The sequence below is a fragment of the Natrix helvetica genome (assembly GCF_964273705.1).
Source record: "Natrix helvetica genome assembly, chromosome: 2".
In the NCBI taxonomy this organism is placed as follows: domain Eukaryota; kingdom Metazoa; phylum Chordata; class Lepidosauria; order Squamata; family Natricidae; genus Natrix; species Natrix helvetica.
In genome coordinates, this window is record NC_138552.1 from 14,177,708 (window position 1) to 14,198,229 (window position 20,522).

Consider the following 20,522-nt stretch of genomic DNA (forward strand, 5'->3'; position numbering starts at 1 on the left):
CTTATGGATCACAAAGGTCGGGGGTTCGAATCCCTGTATAGGTCTCCTGCATGAGCAGGGGGTTGGACTAGATGACCTCCAAGGTCCCTTCCAACTCTATTACTGTTAAAAAAAAATCAAGGACTACCTGTACCACTGAAACTTCCCAAAGTTGGCCACCCAAAGGGACAAGGAAGATGGTGCGAAGTTTTGACAGAGTGTGTGGCGGAGCGGCGGCGACCTCATCCGCTCCTCTCGCTTTTCCTGGGCTACTTTCCTCCACATCTGTCCTGCCGGGCGATCGGGAGGGAAGGGAACGCCTTTTTCCTCCCGTCGGCCTGTAGAGGCAGCAGCTTCCCCGAGCCGAGGGCGGTGCCAAGTTAGAAGCCGACTGACTTTTTTCGGCACTCGAAGCCCGCCCGAGTCTCCCCGGTGTCTTTCTTTGCTTGCTTTCTTTTCCCTCCCTTCCTTTCTAACCGCCTGTCCCCACTTCCAAAAAGGTGGCCGGGAAAGGCGGAAGGGAAGAACTTGGCAAGCGGGCATCCGAGCCAAAGAAGGACAAGGCTTCCCACGCCGGTAAGTCCCCCCCCCCCATCCCCAAGACCGAGAATCGGGCTATTCGGTTCCGAAAGGGGTCGCGGCCGGAATCAATGGGTCGGGTTCCTTCGCTGTAGGGGCGAAATCGGGGGTCTCTTCCGAGGTTGCAAAGGCGGGGAATTAAAATGCAGCGAGGTTTGGCGTTGGGGGTCGCGTGAGATTTGTGCGCTTTATTACCAGGCTGTACATTGAAAAGTTTTTCGGAGGAAGTTTTTATTTTTACTTTTTTCTACAAAAAACACACAACCCTCTTGCTTGTGGCTCCTCGGGGTTCGCTTGGCATGCAAGCCGGAGCCCTTAAGGATTTAGAGTGGTTTTTTCACCCCCTTCTTTCTTCCCTTGTAACCTGTTGTTTCATTTTAAGGAGGGACTTTAAAACCTCAGAAACATCGCGGGGGTGAAAAGCTCGCCTGCTGCTTTCAACTCCTGGGAGAAACGATATATTTTTTTTAGCCCTTCTAAAGTCACTCCGAATTCTTCCACCCATTCCCGTTGCAAGCCGTAGCTGTCGGATTCTACTCTTTTTAGTGTTTAGGTCTGTTGATTTTTAAGATAGCGATCTCTGCTGATGTGTACAGGAAGTGTTGTGGTTACTTTAAATAAGTGAGCCCGAACTACGGAATCCTGTTTTAGACAAAGGTGAGGTAGGTTGTAATCCCTGTTTAGGCATGTTGGGAAGCCGTGCAAATCCTGGCTCAACTGTGAATAAGGCGTACAATAGAGTTGCACCTGCTGGTTTCCTCCCACGGTGGGTGATTAGAATAGAATAACAGAGATGGAAGGGACCTTGGAGGTCTTCTAGTCCAACCCCCTGCCTAGTCAGGAAACCCTACACCACTTCAGAAATTAATATTACCAAGAACCATCCTGGCTAGTTGTATCTTTTATGAGCCAGGATCATTGCATGTTATGATGTGTGCAGAAGCTTGTAGATGCACTTTTGAACACTGTTCTAGCACAGTGCCTGAATGAGTGAACGCATTGCCAACAAGAAAGCTATAAGAAAGCACATGTTTTGGCCTTAAAACTGCATATGCTGATTGGGGTACCTAGATGTCAGTGTAACGTTAGTTATTACAATTAAATAAAAAATGCAGCATATTAGCATAACAGGGAAGGGTGTGGGTAAATAACCAATGGGGCAATTTCAATCTGTTGATTTAATTCTTTGGACATTTTTCAGCTCTTGTCGCAGGAAGTGTGTTCACTTTAGAAAAGAATAAAAGGATTTTTTTCTGAGTAAACTAGTAATTTATACATACCTACTACATGACATATCTACTGTACAACAGTTTCTGTTTCAATGCTTCAAAATGAAATTGTTTCTTTATTACTACTAACCTATTACCTGGTGGATTTCAGTAAAATTTGTATTCGGGCATTTACAGTTATACAGAAGCTTCCACATAATGAAAGCCGTTTACTTTCATAAAGTCTGTTCAACAAGCTGCAGTGGCTGGGCTCAGCCACCAAGTATGATTTACAAATACACTGTATTGCCAAAAGTATTCGCTCACTCATCCAAATAATCAGAATCAGGTGTTCCAATCACTTCCATGGCCCCAGGTGTATAAAATCAAGTCCCTAGGCATGCAGACTGGTTTTACAAACATTTGTGAAAGAAGGGGTCGCTCTCAGGAGCTCAGTGAATTCCAGAATGGAACTGTGATAGGATGCCACCTGTGCAACAAATCCAGTCGTGAAATTTCCTCGCTTCTATATATTCCACAGTCAACTGTCAGCTGTACTATAAGAACGTGGAAGTGTTTGGGAATGACAGCAATTCAGCCACGAAGTGGTAGGCCACGTAAACTCGTCCAACATCAGTGTGTGACCTCACAAATGCGCTTCTGGAAGAATGGTCACAAATTCCCATCAACACACTCCTCAACCTTGTGGACAGCCTTCCCAGTTGAAGCTGTTATAGCTGCAAAGGGTGGACCGACATCATATTGAACCCTATGGATTAGGAATGGGATGTCACGTACAGTAAGTTCATAGGCGAGTAAAGGCAGGTGAGCGAATACTTTTGGCAATATAGTGTATTATTTAGTGGGTTCACATGCAGCCCTCAGTCAACCACTGAGGGTGGCTTAGTGCAGAAGGGGAAATCCAAGGCTCCAGTCGCCTTGTAACTCCTCAAAGGTATTGCCACGTGCTAGTTCTTAGTACTGTAGAAGGAGAAAGTCTCTTGAAGACTTGCCAAGATTAATCCTGAAACAATTAAACTAGGACAAAATGTCCTGGTTCCACCATTTTGAATTGAAGAGCAATCTAGAACCTTAAAGGGCACGGCAGGGGATGGAGGTGGGGAGCAAGGATGTCAGAAAAGTCAAAATGGCTGCTACGAGTGCACAATACATCTTTTTTTAAAAAAAATAAATTAAATCTCCATCTTTTTAAGCAACTAGTGATCGGATAATCTTCACCGATGATTCTGACGATTGCTCATATCCTGCTTTCATTTTCATCGTTTTTACTTTCAAGTTGCTCAAATAGATTTTTATAGCAACCTAAAGGAAATTAATGTTGTGATTTATATGCCAAAATGTTTTAGGTTGCAAACTATTGTTGAGGTTGCTGAAGTTTGGCCATTATGCATGTACATTTCAGTGACTATTGCGTTTCTTACGAGAAGCTTGGAAGTCAGTTCTGCAGGGAGAGTTAGGTGAATGAAACAGCACAGGCCACCTTATTTAAAGTACGTGGCTCTGTGGGAGAAAGACAAGCTGGCATTGGTTCAACAATTTCAACCACTGCATTTTTTTTCATCTTTGCCCTTCTTTGTGTGCATTAAGTTGGGATTAACTGCTTTGAATGCACCGCCAAATCACGATTTTCTTGCAGATGAATTTGGGGCAGTAAATGGCTAGCCACATTTCATTTTAATGAAACTCTTTTATCGATTTTGCTGTGATTCAAGCCTTGCTATTAATACTCTCCGGGGAGATAGTTCTGAATTTCAGGATATTGACCCATCTTTAAAAAGTTCCACTACAAGATACAGGTTGATAGATGGAAGAGTATAATTTAAAACTAGTTAAACTTAGTGAAATTTAGTGACAATGGATATAGTTAAATAAATAATCGATAATGATAATAATGTATACAATGTGAAGTGTTATGGTAAGTAATAATTGGATATGAATATTGAATGGTACCCATGAAAGGAAGATTAGAAATTCTTTTGGATTATATATAAAGGTTAATAAAAAAAGAATTAAGTTAGATTCAGTTAAGTCTTGATTATTAGGGGGGGAAATGATATGATACAGGATATAGTCAAATAAAGAAGGGATAATGATAACGTATATATATGCATGGGTACAACATAAGGAAATGGGATGTAAATTGTAAACAGTGATTTGGAAAGAAGGATTAGAAAACTTTGTTAAATATTATGCATGTTTAGCTAGAATAGGACATAAGGATTCAGTATTATTGAAGGATTTTAGAAATAGTAAATGAAATGCCAGTATGTGGTTATGTATTAAATCTTTGTATATTTTATGATGAAGGACGTTTAAACAATTGTAGTCAAATGAAAATGGAGGTATGATGATGGTAACATGTATAAATACCTGAGTTAAAATACTTGAGTTAATATGAATTATGTTTGTTGACTGTGGAAGAGATGCACGTAAGCCTTTTTGTAATCAACTGGTACACTTTCTACGGTATGTAAAGAAGGATGTGTTGTGTTTGTTTTGAAAATTTTTAAAAAAACTTTTATATAAAAAAAAGTTCCACTACATGAGCCATTGAACACAGATCAGGTTATTGAAACTGTTCTCCACTGAACTTTGACACATCAAAGAATTACAGCCCTCCCCCCTCCCCTCGTCTTTTCTTTTTTTTGCTGTTGTGTAAAAGTTTTGGGATCAGTTGGTGCTCTTGAAGCAAGACTTCAAGTAAAATCCTAAATAAATTCCTGTATGGTCTTGTCCTATGCCTGGCTACTTATGATTGTTGTCTCTTTTATATGTTTTTCTGTTATTGTTTTTATATTATTCTTTAAGGAGAATCATTTTCAATTCAGGATTTTCTTCTTTTGGATTAAATATGAGTGTACGATATATTGAAGTTAAAGTCAAGTATGCAATTCATCTGACAAGATCAGTGTTTTGGATTCAAAAGACAAAAAAAAAAGTTAATCCAGAGTTGGCATGGGTGTGTGCTCAGCCCCTTCAAGCAGGCCGTTTTTATTCCCCTGGGCATGTACAGCTGCCATGTGATCCTGGGAAAAGCCAGGCTTGGTCTGAAGTGTCCTTAATAAGACCACGTGCTTCCATGCAAGCTCCAAATTCCGTCTTGCCCTTCAGAGCTGAAACAGTGCACAAGCCTAGAAAAACATCTCACACTGGACTCCGTGTGACATTAATATTTTATCTCATGCTGTGTCTCTGTACTTCTTTGCCTCCAAATTCCTGTTTCTCCTGGAGAATTGCTCTCTTGAGCAGCTTTTGGGTGACACCATATGACAGAGAGAAGGAGTTCAACAACTAACTTCTCCAACTGTGAGACACGCGAGAGAGTAATAGTTTATGAAGACAAAACTTCATTTAATGGAATGTGGCCTTCGCCTCCAACTATTTCTTTTTGTAAAGTTTGGAATATGAATTCTGTGACTTTGTCACCAGGGGTTGGAGGTTCACAGGGTTTTTAAAAATAGTTTTTATATGGGCTTTTTATCTTTGTAAGCCGCCTGGAGTCATTGAGAGTGAGTTGGGTGGCCATATAAATTTTCTTATGTAAATAAATATAGGATGGACTTTTCAGAGTTGCATTTTGCTTGCTCACATTGACTCAGGTGCAACTCACAACTTGTGTTGCTGTGCTTAATGAGTAGCTTCTACAAGTGTAGTCCCAAATATATTGCACTGAAAGAAATATAGTTAGGGCTTATATTGATTTTTATTTTATTAGATATTTATTTTATTTTATTTTGTATCCTGCTTTATACAAATTACTCAATGAATTAGGCAGCGAACATATCAAACACACCTTCCTCTTATTTCCCCCATAAAACCAACCCTATGAGGTGGGTTGGACTCTGAGAGAGTGACTGGTCCCCAGGTTACCCAGCTGGCTATCATGCCTAAGGTGGAACTAGAATTCACAGTCTCCTTGGCCCAAAGTCACCCAGTTGGCTTTCCATGCCTAAGGTAGGACTAGAATTCATGGTCTCCTGGTTTCTAGCCTGGTGCCTTCACCACTAGATTAAAGTGGTTCAATTTCTTACTCCCAAATAAATGTGTTCAATGGTGTAACACAATGAATGGATTAGACTCCGCTAAAAATAAATGGTGCCAAATGGTGCCCTTCATAATTGCAGTGGTCAGATTATGAAGGGCACAATTTGAGTCTAATCTGAACCATGAAATGTGTAGGTAGACAAGCTCTTTTCACCTCACCACCTCCAGAAATGACTGTTTGTGCAGATACAGATATTGGGAATTCAGAAATGATTCCAGAAAAACAAGGATCTTCTCATTTAAATCATCAGGTATGGTTGGACCAATGACTTCCATTGCTTTGTCTCACTTCTGCTGCACCTGGTCATTCACGGCTCTTGCACCTGTACTTCTTTTCAGAGTCAAGGCTATGGTCAGAGAGGAATGGTCCATGTAGCAGACATGTCAAGAGAGAGCAGAGAAGGACAAAGAAAGAACAAACTGATGGTCATCCAAGCCCGTTCCTGGGCTAGTTGCCATAGCAAAGGATGAAAAGCAGCTGATAGGGATTAGGGATGGGAACAAAAACCCCATGATTATGATCTCTGAAAAAATTGATTTGGACTTAAGTTGAAAATGTAACAGGTTTGAGAAAAATATAACTACGCAAAATCTTTTATCCGTGCAGAGTTCAGTAAATATGAGTTGTTCTTAGCAACAGTTATGTTGCTATGGGTGCTATTTGATGATTGAACACAATTCTATTTAAATAGCAAAGATAAGGCATCACTGCTTATTAAAAGTTTATCATATTTCATTGTTATTTTCCATGTTGTGTAAGCAAGAAATCACGGCTATAAAGTAGCTCTTTGAGACAGAAAAATATGTATTTATCCCAGTATATTTATTATGGAATGTTGCATGACTGGCACGTCTGCTTTTGTTTGTAAAGTAGCCCTCTCACAACTTGTTTTGCCATTCTTGTAAATAAAGTGTGTGTGTGTGTGTGTGTGTGTGTGTGAGAGAGAGAGAGAGAGAGAGAGAGAGAGAGAGATAAATACAAATAGTACAACCTCCTAGCTGTAGTATACAGATGTGTGATTAGATGGTTCAGACTTTTCTTCTGTCTTTAGGAGACAGATCAATCTCACAAGAGATAAACAAAAATCAAATGCTATTTTAAAACGAAGGTTAATATAAAGATTTATAAAATATTTAAAAAATAAGTTTAGGTGTTAAAATGTAAACTTTTAAAGGTAACTGTGGGTGGATTTCAGAGCTATTCAGATCACAGTGAAACAGCTGGTGAAAGATCTATGGAGATTCTCTGTCATCTAGGTCATGGTTGTCTCAAAGGTTAGGGTTAGGGTTAGAGGTAACTGGATTCTCTGGTTTTTCTTTGAAGACATTTTGCTTTTCATCAAAGAAGTTTCTTCAGCTCTGACTGAATGATGGGGAATGGACGGATTTATACTCCTTGCAGACAGCTGGTCATTTGCATTCTTTTAGCAAGTCTTTAAGGCCATCTGGAGGTTTATCTGTGTCATCAGGGTCACCTGAGTGGTGCAAATGGGTGTGGAGTCTTCTTGGAACTGTGGAAATGTCTCTGTGTAGACTGGAGATAGATGATGCCATATCCTTCCCCCTTTGTTGAGAGAGGGCTGTTCAATTTTGATAAATTTTGTCAAAGAGGCCATCTATGACCTAATGAAGGTCTCCTCGCCTCTCCCCTCCCCTTTCTTCTCCATTCCTCTCCTCTCTCCTTTCCTCATCTTTGTCCTCTCCTCTCCACTCCTCTCCTCATCTTTGTCCTGTCCTGTCCTGATCTTTGTCCTGTCCTGTCCTGCTCTCATCTTTGTCCTGTCCTGTCCTCATCTTTGTCTTGTCCTGTCCTGTCCTTTCCTCTCCTCTCCTATTTTCATCTTTGTCCTCTCCTCTCCTCATCTTTGTGCTTCCTCTCCTCTCCAGTTCTCTCCTCATCTTTGTTCTGTCCTTTCCCCTCCTCTCTTCTCATCATCTTTGTCCTGCCCTCTCCCCTCCCCTCCCCTCCCCTCATTATTTATTATATCCTTGTGAGGGTGTGAACTCACAAGGATATAATGGCAAGTGTAATAGAAGTGTGTGTATCTCCATCCCGCCAAGACTGAGTCTAGTTGTCTTCTTTGCCAATGAAGCCACCTGTACATCTGCTGCAAGGTTTGAATCCAAGGTGAGCTCTTGCACTGTTCAGAGGAAGGGCAGATGAGGCTATCTTTTAATCCCTAAATCCGTAACCTCTCTTCATAAAACGCCTGGTTTCTGTGAATCTGTTTCAGTTTATTGTTTTCACCCAAATACATCATTGCCTTTGGGCCTCTGTGTAGCACCTGCACAATGTCTCCTGTTGTGACATTAATTGTATGAATTCAATTCATATGCAAGTTTGAGGAACTATCCCAGCTCCAGCAAATATCTGTTCTTTGAATCTGCGAGTGCATCTCAAGATAACGTCTTCATGTGGACCCGTGAGAGTTTATTTTGAGAACCAAGAAGTAGTGACAGGAAAGAGACACTGATCATAATCAAGAGATAAGCACTTAATTTTTTTTTACACTTTCATGTTTCAGTATATGACAGAAGTGAGTACATCCCCTCACATTTTGTAAATATTTAAGTATTTGTTGCCAGCAGTTTAGACATTAGTGGGCTGTGTGTTGCGTTATTTTGAGGGGACAGCACATTTACACTGTTATACAAGCTGTATACCCACTACTTTACATTGTAGCCAAGTGCCATTTCTTTGGTGGTGTCACATGAAAAGAGGGAGGCGTGAGGGGTGTCTCTCTTCTGTGATATACTGGTAGCTGCTGTTGCTTTACATGAATATATATAACAATAATTTCATCCATACACTTACTATTAGGCCTGCTTTGGTCCTCAGAGTGCTTAGAGACATTTAAAAGTGACATGTTCATGGCAGGAGGGTGGTTTTAATATGAATCATATTAATAACATTAAAGGGTAGGAGGATTGTGTTTTGTTTTAATTGCCTATTCCTTGTGATTGTAAATATATTCTGGTGTATATTGATTTTACTCATTTTGTGTAACGTTAAGTGATTTTTGTGTGTGGTTGCCTTTGAGTCAATATTGACTCCTAGCAAGTGCCTGAACAAGTCCCTGTAGTTTTTTTAGCAATATTCCAGAAGTGGTTTGCCATTGCTTGCTTCTAAGGACTGACACAGAGTGACTGGCCCCAAATCCCTGGCTGGCTTTGTGCCTAAGGCAGGACTAGAACTCACGGGTTCCTGGTTTCTGCCTTGGCACCTTAACCACCACACCAGATTGGCTCTTGCTTTTTGATAAATGCTGTTTAGTATTGAATTTTTAAATGATTACTATGGTTAGGGATACATTATAAATAAACATGTCTTTTTTGTCATGTAAGTTAAATGTACATTTCAGATACCAACGAATGGTGGAGAGTCTACATTTTATATAAGAAAAAGGAAGCCAACATTTCCATGGTTAGAAGCAGGGGTGGGCCGCTGCGGGTTTGCACGGGTTCGGACGATCCTCTAGTTAAGGATCTGCCCAGTTCGGCGAACCCGCAAATGCCACCCCTGGTTTGGAATGCCAGGTAAGTACAGGGCCCATGCAGAGGCTCAGGGAGGACAAAAAAATGGGCCTCCCGGCTTGAGGAAAGCCTCCAGAGTCCGGGGAGGGTGAAAACGCCCTGCTGCAGTGGTGCAGGAGACTGACTAAGCCACGCCCACCATGGCCACACCCACCCAGCAACCGGGCAGAGAACCCGTTGCTAAAAGTTTTGAAGCCCACCAATGGTTAGAAGCGAAACAAGCCCTGAAAACTGCAGAAGTTGGGTGTGTGTGTGTGTGTTTTTGAAGTGGATAGATTTTATAACTTTCCTTTTGTTTTTCTAACTACCTGGGAAAGTCTCAGGGAGTTTTTTTTGGTGCATTTAGGAGGCACTTGTACCAAAATAAGATACCTAGGAGAGGGAAGTAATATTGACTAATCTCTTGCCATCTCTTGCTGAGCAATCTGTTTTTTAGAGATTGTCTCTCTGCAGGGCTCACTTATCATTTCACAGTCAGGCCAAGGAAAACTGCTTGAAAGCTACAGACTGATGGAGAAACGCAGAGAGAGGCAAGAGGAAAGGGGTTATTCCTCTCTCTTTAAGAACTTCTTAGATGTACAGGTAGTCCTTGACATACAACAGTTCATTTAGTGACTGTTTGAAGTTACAGCAGCAGTGAAAAAAATGACTTATGACCGTTTTTCATACTGGTTACCATACAGTTGCAGTGTCCCCATGGTCACATGATCAAAATGCAGACACATGGCAACTGACTCATATTTATGACGCTTGCAGTATCCCAGGGTCATGTGATTCCCCTTGTGCAACCTTCTAGGTAGCAGAGCCAATGTTCATTTAACAATCATGTTACTAACTTAACAACTGTAGTGAATTGCTTAACAACTGTGGCAGGAAAGGCTGTAAAATGGGGCAAAATTCACTTAGCAACTGTCCTGCGTAGCAACAGAAATTTTTGCCTCAATTGTGGTTGTGCGTTGAGGATTACCTGTGTGTCTGGTTCCTGCATGACACTGGAGTAGATTGGTTGCAAGCCTGGTAGGAGCTGCCTTATCTTCCACTTCAATTGAATCAGATTTCCCTATAAAGGAAAAAAAAATCTCCTAGGGTTTAAAGTGGCTCTAGAAGCACACCCAGCTCAGCTGTGATCTGAAATGATTATACTCTGCCTACAAAGAAGCAGCATTTTACTTAGTTGCTCAGCTTGTGTCCTGCATTTTCTTCATACTGCATTATCCTTTCTGTCTATAACAATAATCCAATAAAATAGCTCGGCTGAGAGAGAGCCTCTGGCCCTAAATCACACAGGGAGTGCCCCAGCTGAGTATGGATCTTCTCTCTGTCACCTGGTCTCTCCAGTGCCAGCACTTTAACCATGAAGCTACACTGGTATGTGGTCACATTGGACAAATTCTGCCTCCTGGGAAATCTATAACATATAAACTGGGTGAAACCAGGCTTAATAGAAGTGACTATGAGAGGGATCTTGGAGTCTTAGTGGACAACCAGCTAAATATGAGTCAGCAGTGTGCGGAGGCAGCCAAAAAAGCCAATGCAATCCTAAATTGCATTAACAGAGGGATACAATCATGATTAAGGGATGTACTAATACCACTCTATAAAGCCCCTAGTAAGACCACACCTAGAGTACTGCATCCAGTTTTGGTCACCATACTATAAAAAAGATGTTGAGACTCTAGAAAAAGTGCAGAGGAGAGCAACCAGGATGATTAGGGGGCTGGAGACTAAAACATGAAGAACGGTTGCAGGAACTGGGCATGGCTAGTCTAGTGAAGAGAAGGACCAGGGGAGACATGATAGCAGTGTGCCAATATTTGAGGGGCTGCCACAGAGAGAAGGGATCGAACTATTTTCCAAAGCACCTGAAGGCCAGACAAGGAATAATGGATGGACCAAGGAGAGATTCAGCCTAGAAACGAGGAACTTTCTGACAGTGAGAACAATCAACCAATGGAACAGAAGTTGCTTTTGGAAGTTGTGGGAACTTCATCACTTGAGACTTTTCAAGAAGAGATGGGACTGCCATTTGTCAGAAATAGAGTAGGGTCTCCTGCTTGGGCGGAGTGTTGGACTAGATGAGCTACAAGATCCCTTCCAACTCTTGTTAATCTAATCTAAACTTTTCAAGCAATAGAAATTCAAGACATGTGAAGACCCAGGAACCTTGTCTTTAGTGCATCCTCACATTCTCTATACAAATATGTGAGAGCAGGGTCTAGGACAGCTCGCCACGGCCGACTTGCAACGTCCAACTTGCTGCAGGACAACTTTCCATGGCCAACTCATCGTGGAACAACTCGCTGCAGGACAAAAGCTACACTAATATCAAAGAAATGGTGGAATAAGAATCATTAAAGAAAGGATGCAAAAGGAGGAGCAAAATGAAATGTGAATGACAAAAATTAAAATATTTGTTAAGTTATTTTAAATACTTAAATTGAATTGTTCCGCAGTGATTCATCCTGCAATGAGTAGGCCACGCTGAATTGGTCATGGCAAGTTGACTGTGACGAGTTGTCCCATTCCGGTGAGAGCATGCAAAAATGGTCCCAGGAAGCAACAGTAGTCTGGAAATATAACTCTTGTAGAGAATAACATGGCAGCACCCAACTGGCCTTCCTAGATGTACAGATGTAAGATAACATGGAAAGAAAGGATCCAGTTCAAAGGTAAAACCAGACAGGAACGGAAGATGGAGAGATATATGGCCGACTGTTGAGTTATAGTTCATATTGGAAGTACTTAAGAGCATTTGCTCCTCGTGACAAAACGTGAGCTAGTTATTAGGGAAGCAGATAGGCCCAAGAGAGTTTTGATGTAAGATTTGTTGATGTCAAGCAGTGTTAGACATGGAAACATGAACAAAGTGCATTTAAGTAAGATTAAGAGTGTGCATTCTGTAAATACTCTAATCTTCATCTGATTCTGAAACGAAATCAATATCTGTGCGTGTTGAATCTTTTAAGAAAAGATCAGTGCTTCCCAACAGAAGGGTCTCTGCTTCATCTGAACTGCAACAATGAGAGATCACCCCAAAGAAGTGGAGATGTCATCTCTTAGATGCTGAGGCCCAGCTGCTCGGGGCATTAAATGACATCATGAGCATCTTGGATTCTGACATTAAGCATATTAGGAACCAATGTAGTTCTTGTAGTGGGCATTATCTAAGTTCCTGATACTAAGGAATTATTAGACAATAATCTAGATGGGAAGTTCCAGAATTGTCAACTATAGCAACCAAATGATCCTTGACCTAGAATCATTGTAGCTGGTGGAGTCAGTCAAAGCTATCTGAAATTGCTTCAACCCACCAAGACTAGATGGGTATCTAGTGACAAGGTTGAATGGAGAACTCTCAGCCTATTTACAGGTTCCTTCAGTCTCATTTTGGATTTGTTTCATCAAATGCACACCAGTCTACCAATGATCCAGTGAATTAGGACACAGGCTCCATTAATTGGATCTCATGTGGCCATCATCCTGGCAGTATTCTAGCATCTACATTGCTATGGTTGGCTTTTATGGTAAGAAGAAAGAGGACTTAGCATGATCAATAATGTTGAATTCAAGATAGAAGTCCCAGATTTTTCCGTTGTGTAGTGTTGAAGGCTTTGGACTAGTAACAGAGAAAATTAGGTGTCTACTTTCAGATACGGAAACTCACTGGGCAGCTTTGGGCCTTCTCAGACCAACCTATCTCAAATTGTTGTGGGGATAAATAGGAAGAAACACCTTGTACGGCACTTTGGATTTCAGCACAATAATGATGATGATGATGATGATGATGATGATGATGATGATGATGATGATGATAATAGAGAAATGTTGAATTCTGCTATGATTTATATACATAATCTTTATTATTGTCTGGAAGGACATTGGGAGTGTCCTATAAAGTCTTACCTACTATTCTAGGATCTTTTAATAGGGAAACGGAAACTGTATATTCTGGCATATTTGTCTACTTCAATTTTTATGATTGCTTGAAGAAATAGAAGGTTATAGTTGTGTGTTACTTGTATACAAATTGCATTGTAATTTCAGTTCTTGAAAAATTAAAGGGAAGGGGGTTAAAATTTGTACACAAAGAAATGAATAAATTACAATGGCATTTTGATAACTGAAAGCCAACTAAGGTCTTAAACTGACCATATTCTATTTGTTCTTTGTAACTTCTGCAATCAGCGAGTTTCTCTTGTTATAATTCTTACGTGCCATAATTGGCTTAATCTATAACCACTCACCCAATTAATTCAATCAATCTAAATTCACTTTGGAGGGATTAGAAAAGGGATAGCATTTTTGTCTGACTTTGCCTCAAGATGAACTGGCCAAACGGTTTAAACGCATTCTGCGGGAAAAGAGGTTTGTCAGAAAGATAATTTTTTAAAGATGAAGTTGTCGTAGCAGAGATGAGGCCCACTGATAGAACTATAGTTCTTTCTATTGGCAGGGTGGAAATGTTTTATTTGTTTATTAAATTTATACGCCGCTCATCTCACTATCAAGTGATTCCGGGTGGCATATAATGTCGGGACTCTTATTTCTTAAAAGGAAATGATGGATTATCTGTGAGGGAATCAGTAAGAATCTAAGGGATCTAAGCAGTGGCGTTATTCAAATAATTTAACAACCGGTTCTCTGCCCTAATGACTGACTGGGTGGGCATGGCCATGTGGGCGTGGCGAGGATGTGTGACAGGCAGCACTTGGCCTCCTGCACCCCCCTGGGAGCAAAACTGGAGCGTGTGGGGACTCCTGGAAGGAGCAGGGCAGGAAGGGGCAGGGCCAGCCAGCAATTTAACAACCGGTTCACCTACATCCGCCCGAACTGGCTGAATTCCACCACTGGATCTAAGTTTTTTCTCTTCAGCATCCATGGTAAGCCGGGAACATGGATGCCAAACTGCCAGCATCTATATTAGTGTTTACATTTGTATAAGTCCAAGAACAGGCGTAGCTGAAGCAAAAGAGCAAGTAAGAAATAGCTTTGGAGGAAATGGTCTAAGCAAGGAAGTTAAGGGAGGAAGAGATAAAAGCTTCAGCAGTTGCCAGAAAGGGGTTTAAGGAAACAAATATTTTATTTCTCTAGAAAGCCTTGTTTAATGTCACTGTGTAAGCTACAGTCTTCCCTTTGGGATGGGACATCAGTCTAGAATTTCTCCAAGTACTTTATGCAGAATCATTTTTAGAAATGTAAATTAACATCTCAATGCAGAAAGCGAAATGAAAAACGAATCCTGAAAAAAAAGAAGGATTTTTCTTGCTTGTGAAAATAACGCCGCATGAAATGTTACTGTTGAAAATGTATAGGGAATGAGACATTTCTTGCTAGCTTAGAGCAGGGGTTTCCACACTAGGGAACTTGAAGCTGGCTGGGGAATTCTGGGAGCCAAAGTCCACAAGTCTTAAAGTTGCCAAGTATGGAGATCCCTGACTTAGAGGAAGAGTAGTCTGGGGGAATAGAGGTATTTCATCAGGTGTAGCTTATCACAAATGCCTCTTAATATACAGTACATAAGAGTTTACTAGCAAATACATGTGAAAATTGAGCAGGGCTTCAGTTGTGTAGTCACAGCTGCATCTTGGATTTTGATCCCCACTGCAGAAATCTTTGCTGGTCATTCTACTGGAAAGGAAATATGTCAAATATATGTAATTTAAAAATGGGAATAAGCTATTTCTAAAAGTTTGCTATCGGCAATGTAGTATTTATTTTCACTTTGTTATTACAAATGAGTTGGGATAATACAACAATCCTAACTTTGAGCTAGAGCCGGAAACAATTAGCACACATGCGCGAGGGAAACCTTTACCTTAATGTTGAGCTCTCAAGTACCAAGCTAGGGAAGGCTGATCTAATACAAGTAAGTCCCAACTTATGACCACAATTGGAATGAGAATTTCTACTGTTAAGCAAGATAGTGATGAAGTGAGCCTTTTGCCATGGTTTTTAAGTGAATCACTGCAGTTGTTAAGTGTCATGCCCACATCGGAGCCTGAATCTGTGGGGCAAGACGAGCTGGAACTTGAGCCAACAGAGATTGAGGGGGCGGCTTCATTGACTTCGGAGGAAAATATGGAAGACTTGGGCCTTTCAGGATTAGAACAGCTTGTAGACAGGGAGGAACAGGGGCAGGATAAACATGAGAGACAGAGCTGAGGCGAGGAGCAAGGACCACCCCCTCCTGATCCGAAAGCACGGAGAATGGGGAGAAAGAGAGAACAGCGCAAACTGAGCAGGTTATCAAAGGAGTGTCTTGCCCCTCTTCACAAAGTACACTTGGGGAATGAGACTTAAGGAGACACTGTGGGAGGGGCATTTGTTGGGAACAAAAGCTGATTTGAACATCCCAAGAGTCCTTTTGGTGATCATTTGACCTCAGGATGGTGCAACAGTTGCAAATACATTCTGGTTGCCATGTGGCAAGTTGAGATCATGTGACTGTTGGGAACACTGTGATGGTTGTAAGTGTGAGGACTAATCATAAATCACCTTTTTTCAGTGCAATTGTAACTTTATAACCCCCTGGCTATAAAAAGGCACAGAAGAGAAAGGTGATTTAAATTAAGAACAAGTCTCTGCATTTTTCTCTTGTAACAGAAATTTTTGAAATTATCTAGCATGTAAAAGTAAACGTGATTTGTATTTTGGAGCAGAGTGTAGTGCGTTTCCACGTACCCTGTCTTCATCCTGATAGAGCCACCATGATCCAGGGTGGTCTGCAGGACAGGGGGCTTAATTTCCTCTGATTATTCTTTTCGTTTTGTTTTTAATAGCCATTTTAAAAACCCCTAAATGTCATGGCATGACATGAAGTGACACCCGCTCCTGTCGTGGATGAAGGAGGGTTTCAAAAGCCCAAAGTAGTTGCTTCTGGCAGTTATTCAGTGTTCTGTATCTTGCAGGGATAGCACATTAATAATCAATTATTTTATTGAGGGGTCCTGGGTGCTTTCTGACCTTGCCTGTTTTTTTTTTTGCAGGCGTTTCATTACCGAAACTGTGTGCTGTAATAATGCTACCTAGCTTGGGTAATGAAGCGCCTGCAAGAAAGCAACCAAGGTCAGAGAGTACCCAGGAGTCCTCATTTCAATCCCGAGCTACAAATATCTTCCTCTATCAATTATTTTATTGTCTGTAGCCAGGGTTGCGACCAACTGTTCTCCACAGGAGGTTAGGTTAGGAGTAATTTTGATTCATCTTGCCACTGAGCAAGGTTGAAAATGGAGAAACTCAAGGGAATAGATAAGGCCTACTGGAGTCTGATTAATACCTACTAGAAACTTGGCAACGAACAAGAACTTTGTTAAAAGTGGTTGCCAAATTGCACTTGGAGGGAGGAGGAATGCAAGCCCAACTTTCATTGTACAGGCAGCCCTTGAATTACCATAGTTCGTTTAGTGACCATTGGAAGGCACCCCCAAAAAGTGTCTCATGACCTTCTTCACACTTATCATGGTTGCAGCATCCCCGCGGTCACGGGATCAAAATTCGAAGGCTTGGCAACTGCTTCATACTTGTGACTATTGCAGTGTCCCGGGGTCATCTGATCCCCTTTTGCGACCTTTTTACAAGCAAGCCAGATTCTCTTAACAACTGTGCAGCCACTTTAACAACTGCAGTGCTTCACTTAACAACTGTGGCAAGGAAGATCATAAAATGGGGGTAAAACTCATTGAATACCCTGTTTCCCCCAAAATAAGACCTCCCCCGATAATGAGGCCAACTGGGCTTTTGAACGCTATCACTAAAATAAGCCCTCCCCCCAAAATAAGCCCTCCCTGAAAATATTTCAACACAGCAGCAGCCATGAGGTGACCATGCTCTCCGCTTCCTGCACCTCAAAAATAATAAGACCTCCCTGAAAATAAGGCCAAGCGCTTATTTCGGAGGTCAAAAGAAAATAAAATCCTGTCTAATTTTTGGGGAAACACGGTAAATGTCTTGCTTAGCTACAGAAACTTTGAGCTCAGTTGAGGTCATAAGTTGAGGACTACCTATATATTGTACGTTCATTTGATAGAGCTGATTGTACATGGAGTCCTCAACTTACGACCACAATTGAGCCCAGAAGTTATGCTGCTAAGTGAAACATTTGTTAAGTGAATTTTGACCATTTTATGACTTTTCTTGCCACATTTGTTAAGCGAATCACTGCAGTTGTTAAATTAACACGGGTTGTTAAGAGAAGCTGGTTTCCCCATTGACCTTGCTTGTCAGAAGGTCGCAAAATGGGATCGTGTGACCCCAGGACACTGCAACCGTCATAAATATGAACCAATTGTCAAGCATCTGAATTTTGATCACATGACCATGGGGATGCTGCAACGACCATAAGTGTGAAAAATGGCCATAAGTCACTTTTTTCAGTGCCGTTGTAACTTTGAACAGTCACTAAATGAACTGTTGTAAGTCGAGGTCTATCAGTGTTGCTTTAAATCTATCTCGAAAGTTAAGTGTTAATATCTCCAAATCCTATAAACAAAATTTTGATTATTATTTTTTGTTTGGAAATTTCCTACAGAAAAAAAAAAGTTTTCATTGCACCTACCATATTTTTCGGAGTATAAGCCGCTCCGAAATATAAGCTTACCTAGTTTTTGGGGAGGAAAACAAGGATAAAAAAATCTGCTTCTGCCTCCCAGCAATTTGCCTCCTTGCAACAAACAGCAAACAGTACAGACAATATAAACTGTTTGTAGTATTACATTTCAGACTATACTTGTGCAGATGCTGTTAAAATTTATGTGTTTTCTGGAAGTATAGTTATTCTCTGCTATTTAAAAGAAGATACAATAGCACTGGGCCTCTTCAGATCAAGTATTTATTTTTAAAGCCTTTTTCATTTTGTAAAGCTGTCTAGAACAATAATAAAGCAGTCTTTAAAAAATAAGTCTAATAATTTGAACATTCTATAGGCATTTATAGTTATTGACTTACCTTCTTGGGGCAAACAGCAAACAGCCTGATTAGCACAAGAAAAAAAATCTGCTTCTGCCTCCCAGCAATTTGCCTCCTGGAGCAAACAGCACGTTTCACTTTCAGTTTAAGCGGGCCTCCCGATCAGCAGCTGTTTCAGGCTACAGGGATTGCTATAGCCCAGTGATGGCGAACCTATGGCACGTGTGCCACAGGTGGCACGTGGAGCCATTTGTCAGGGCACGCGAGGCGCTGCCCTGTCAGCTGGCCAGCATGCATGCGCGCGCTGGCCAGCTGAGTTCACCCTTTTTTAAAGCCATTTTTCGCCCTCCCCAGGCTCCAGGGGCTTTATAGGAGCATGGGGAGGGCGAAAAGAGTCTCCCCCCTGCCCCTCCCCCCGCAGACCCTCAGGAGGCTTCATGAGCTTCCCTGAAGCCTCCGGAGCACAAAAAAACGGTCCTACGGGCAAACCGGAAGCTCGGGAACGGACTTCCTGTTTGCTCGGAGGGTCATTTTGAGCGCTTCGGAGGCTTCAGGGAAACCTCCTGAAGGTGTCTGAAGCCTCCGGAGGGCTTCCGGGGGAGTGGGGGAGACTGTTTTCGCCCTCCCCATGCTCCTATAAAATCTCTGGAGCCTGGGGAGGGCGAAAAAAGCATGCAAAAATGGGGGGGTTGTGCCTGTAGTGCGCGCATGCGCACTGGGGGGGTCACACATTGCATTATGGGTGCGGCACGCCTGCACATGACCCCCCTGCGCTCCCCCCACTTATGGCACGCGAGCCAAAAAAGGTTCGCCATCGCTGCTATAGCCTATTGTAACTTTCGCAAGCCCCATTTTCCCCGTTTGCTGCAAGGAGGTAAATTGCTGGGAGGCAGAGGCCAAAGGGTGGAAGACAGTGGTTGGGTGGGGCTACATTCAGTGTATAAGACGCACCCAAATTTTCACTCTTTTTTAGGGGGGGAAAGGTGTGTCTTATATTCCGAAAAATATGGTAAGTTGTCATTTGCCATTTGCTCCTATATATCACAGGAGTCATCCTCACAGTAAAGAGCCGAGTCGAGCCAAGTTCAGAGCTCCCTACACCTGAGTCGTATAATATGAAATATTGTTTGCAAAATGGGGTTGTAAAAATGTAGAAGCCAAAGTGTTTTTAAAATGGAAGTGTTGCACTTTGTATTTTAAGTATGTTTAAGAGTTTATCTTAAATGTAATGAGATGAAAGACTAGAGATCAATCACATTATATATATATTAGTACGATATATGAGTTTTCAGAGATGCTTAGATGAGATGGGCAACCATGCATCTTGAACAAATAATAAATATTACATTACATTATTAGACCCTGTTCTTACCAAGTGAACCTAAATGAAGTCTTGCGTTTTATGCTGACCATAAATGAATATTGTAATGGATGTAATAGCTATGATTTTGATGTATATGCTGTTGAATCACTTAAGGAAAGTTGTCAGTAACATAAATAATAGTAAACTTCTAATGGCAAGGACATTAACCAACAACACAAAAATAACTTAATACAACTTCATAATAGAATAAAATAGAATTCTTTATTGGCCAAGTGTGATTGGATACAAAGGAATTTGTCTCCAGTGCATAAACTCTTGGTGTACATACAAGCAACAAGTGATAAATCTTGATCATAATTATACATTCATAACAAATCATAAGATACAATACTTCGTGATAGTCATAGGATACTAAATAAGCAATCAACATAAATCATACTAGGATACTAAATAAAGCAATATAAATCGTAAGATACAAGCAACAAAATTATAGTCATAAGAAAATAAGGAGACGGGTAATAGGAAAGATGAGAAAAATAATAGTAAAAAGCCTTACTAGATACTTTGACAGTGTTTTGAGAATTGTTATCAGAGTGACGGTATGGGGGAAAAACTGTCCTTGTGTTTAGTTTTTCTGGCGTGTAATGCCCTATAGCAGTTATGGCTGCCATGCCAAAAGCAGGGGGAGCACAGGAGGGTCGTGCACCAGTGTGCTATACCTATAATGCTATGCGCATGTGTGCGCACCCCAGTGCGCACACTTGCGCACAATCAGCAAAACCCCCCACTTTTGCTGCGGTTTTTTCACCTTCCCCAGGTTCCAGAGGTTTCTAGGAAACTGGGGAGGGCGAAACAGCCCCCACGCTCCCCCTGGATGCCCTCCAGAGGCCTCAGGAGCTTCCCTTAAGCCTCCGGAGGGCAAAAAATGG

At 41.5% G+C, this 20,522-nt stretch overlaps 1 protein-coding gene across 2 annotated transcripts in view; it reads left to right on the top strand.

The window, feature by feature from the left end:
- Positions 1-423: 423 nt before the first annotated feature.
- The window catches only part of RAB27B (RAB27B, member RAS oncogene family), a 38,239-nt gene continuing 18,140 nt past the window's right edge, over positions 424-20,522 (top strand). The window contains exon 1 of one of the 2 annotated variants that reach the window (XM_081942044.1): positions 424-555. The gene's annotated coding sequence lies outside the window, so the exon portion shown is untranslated. Of the gene's footprint in view, positions 556-1,096; positions 1,216-20,522 lie in introns of those variants that run through there. The other variant, XM_081942045.1, reaches the window with a different exon arrangement.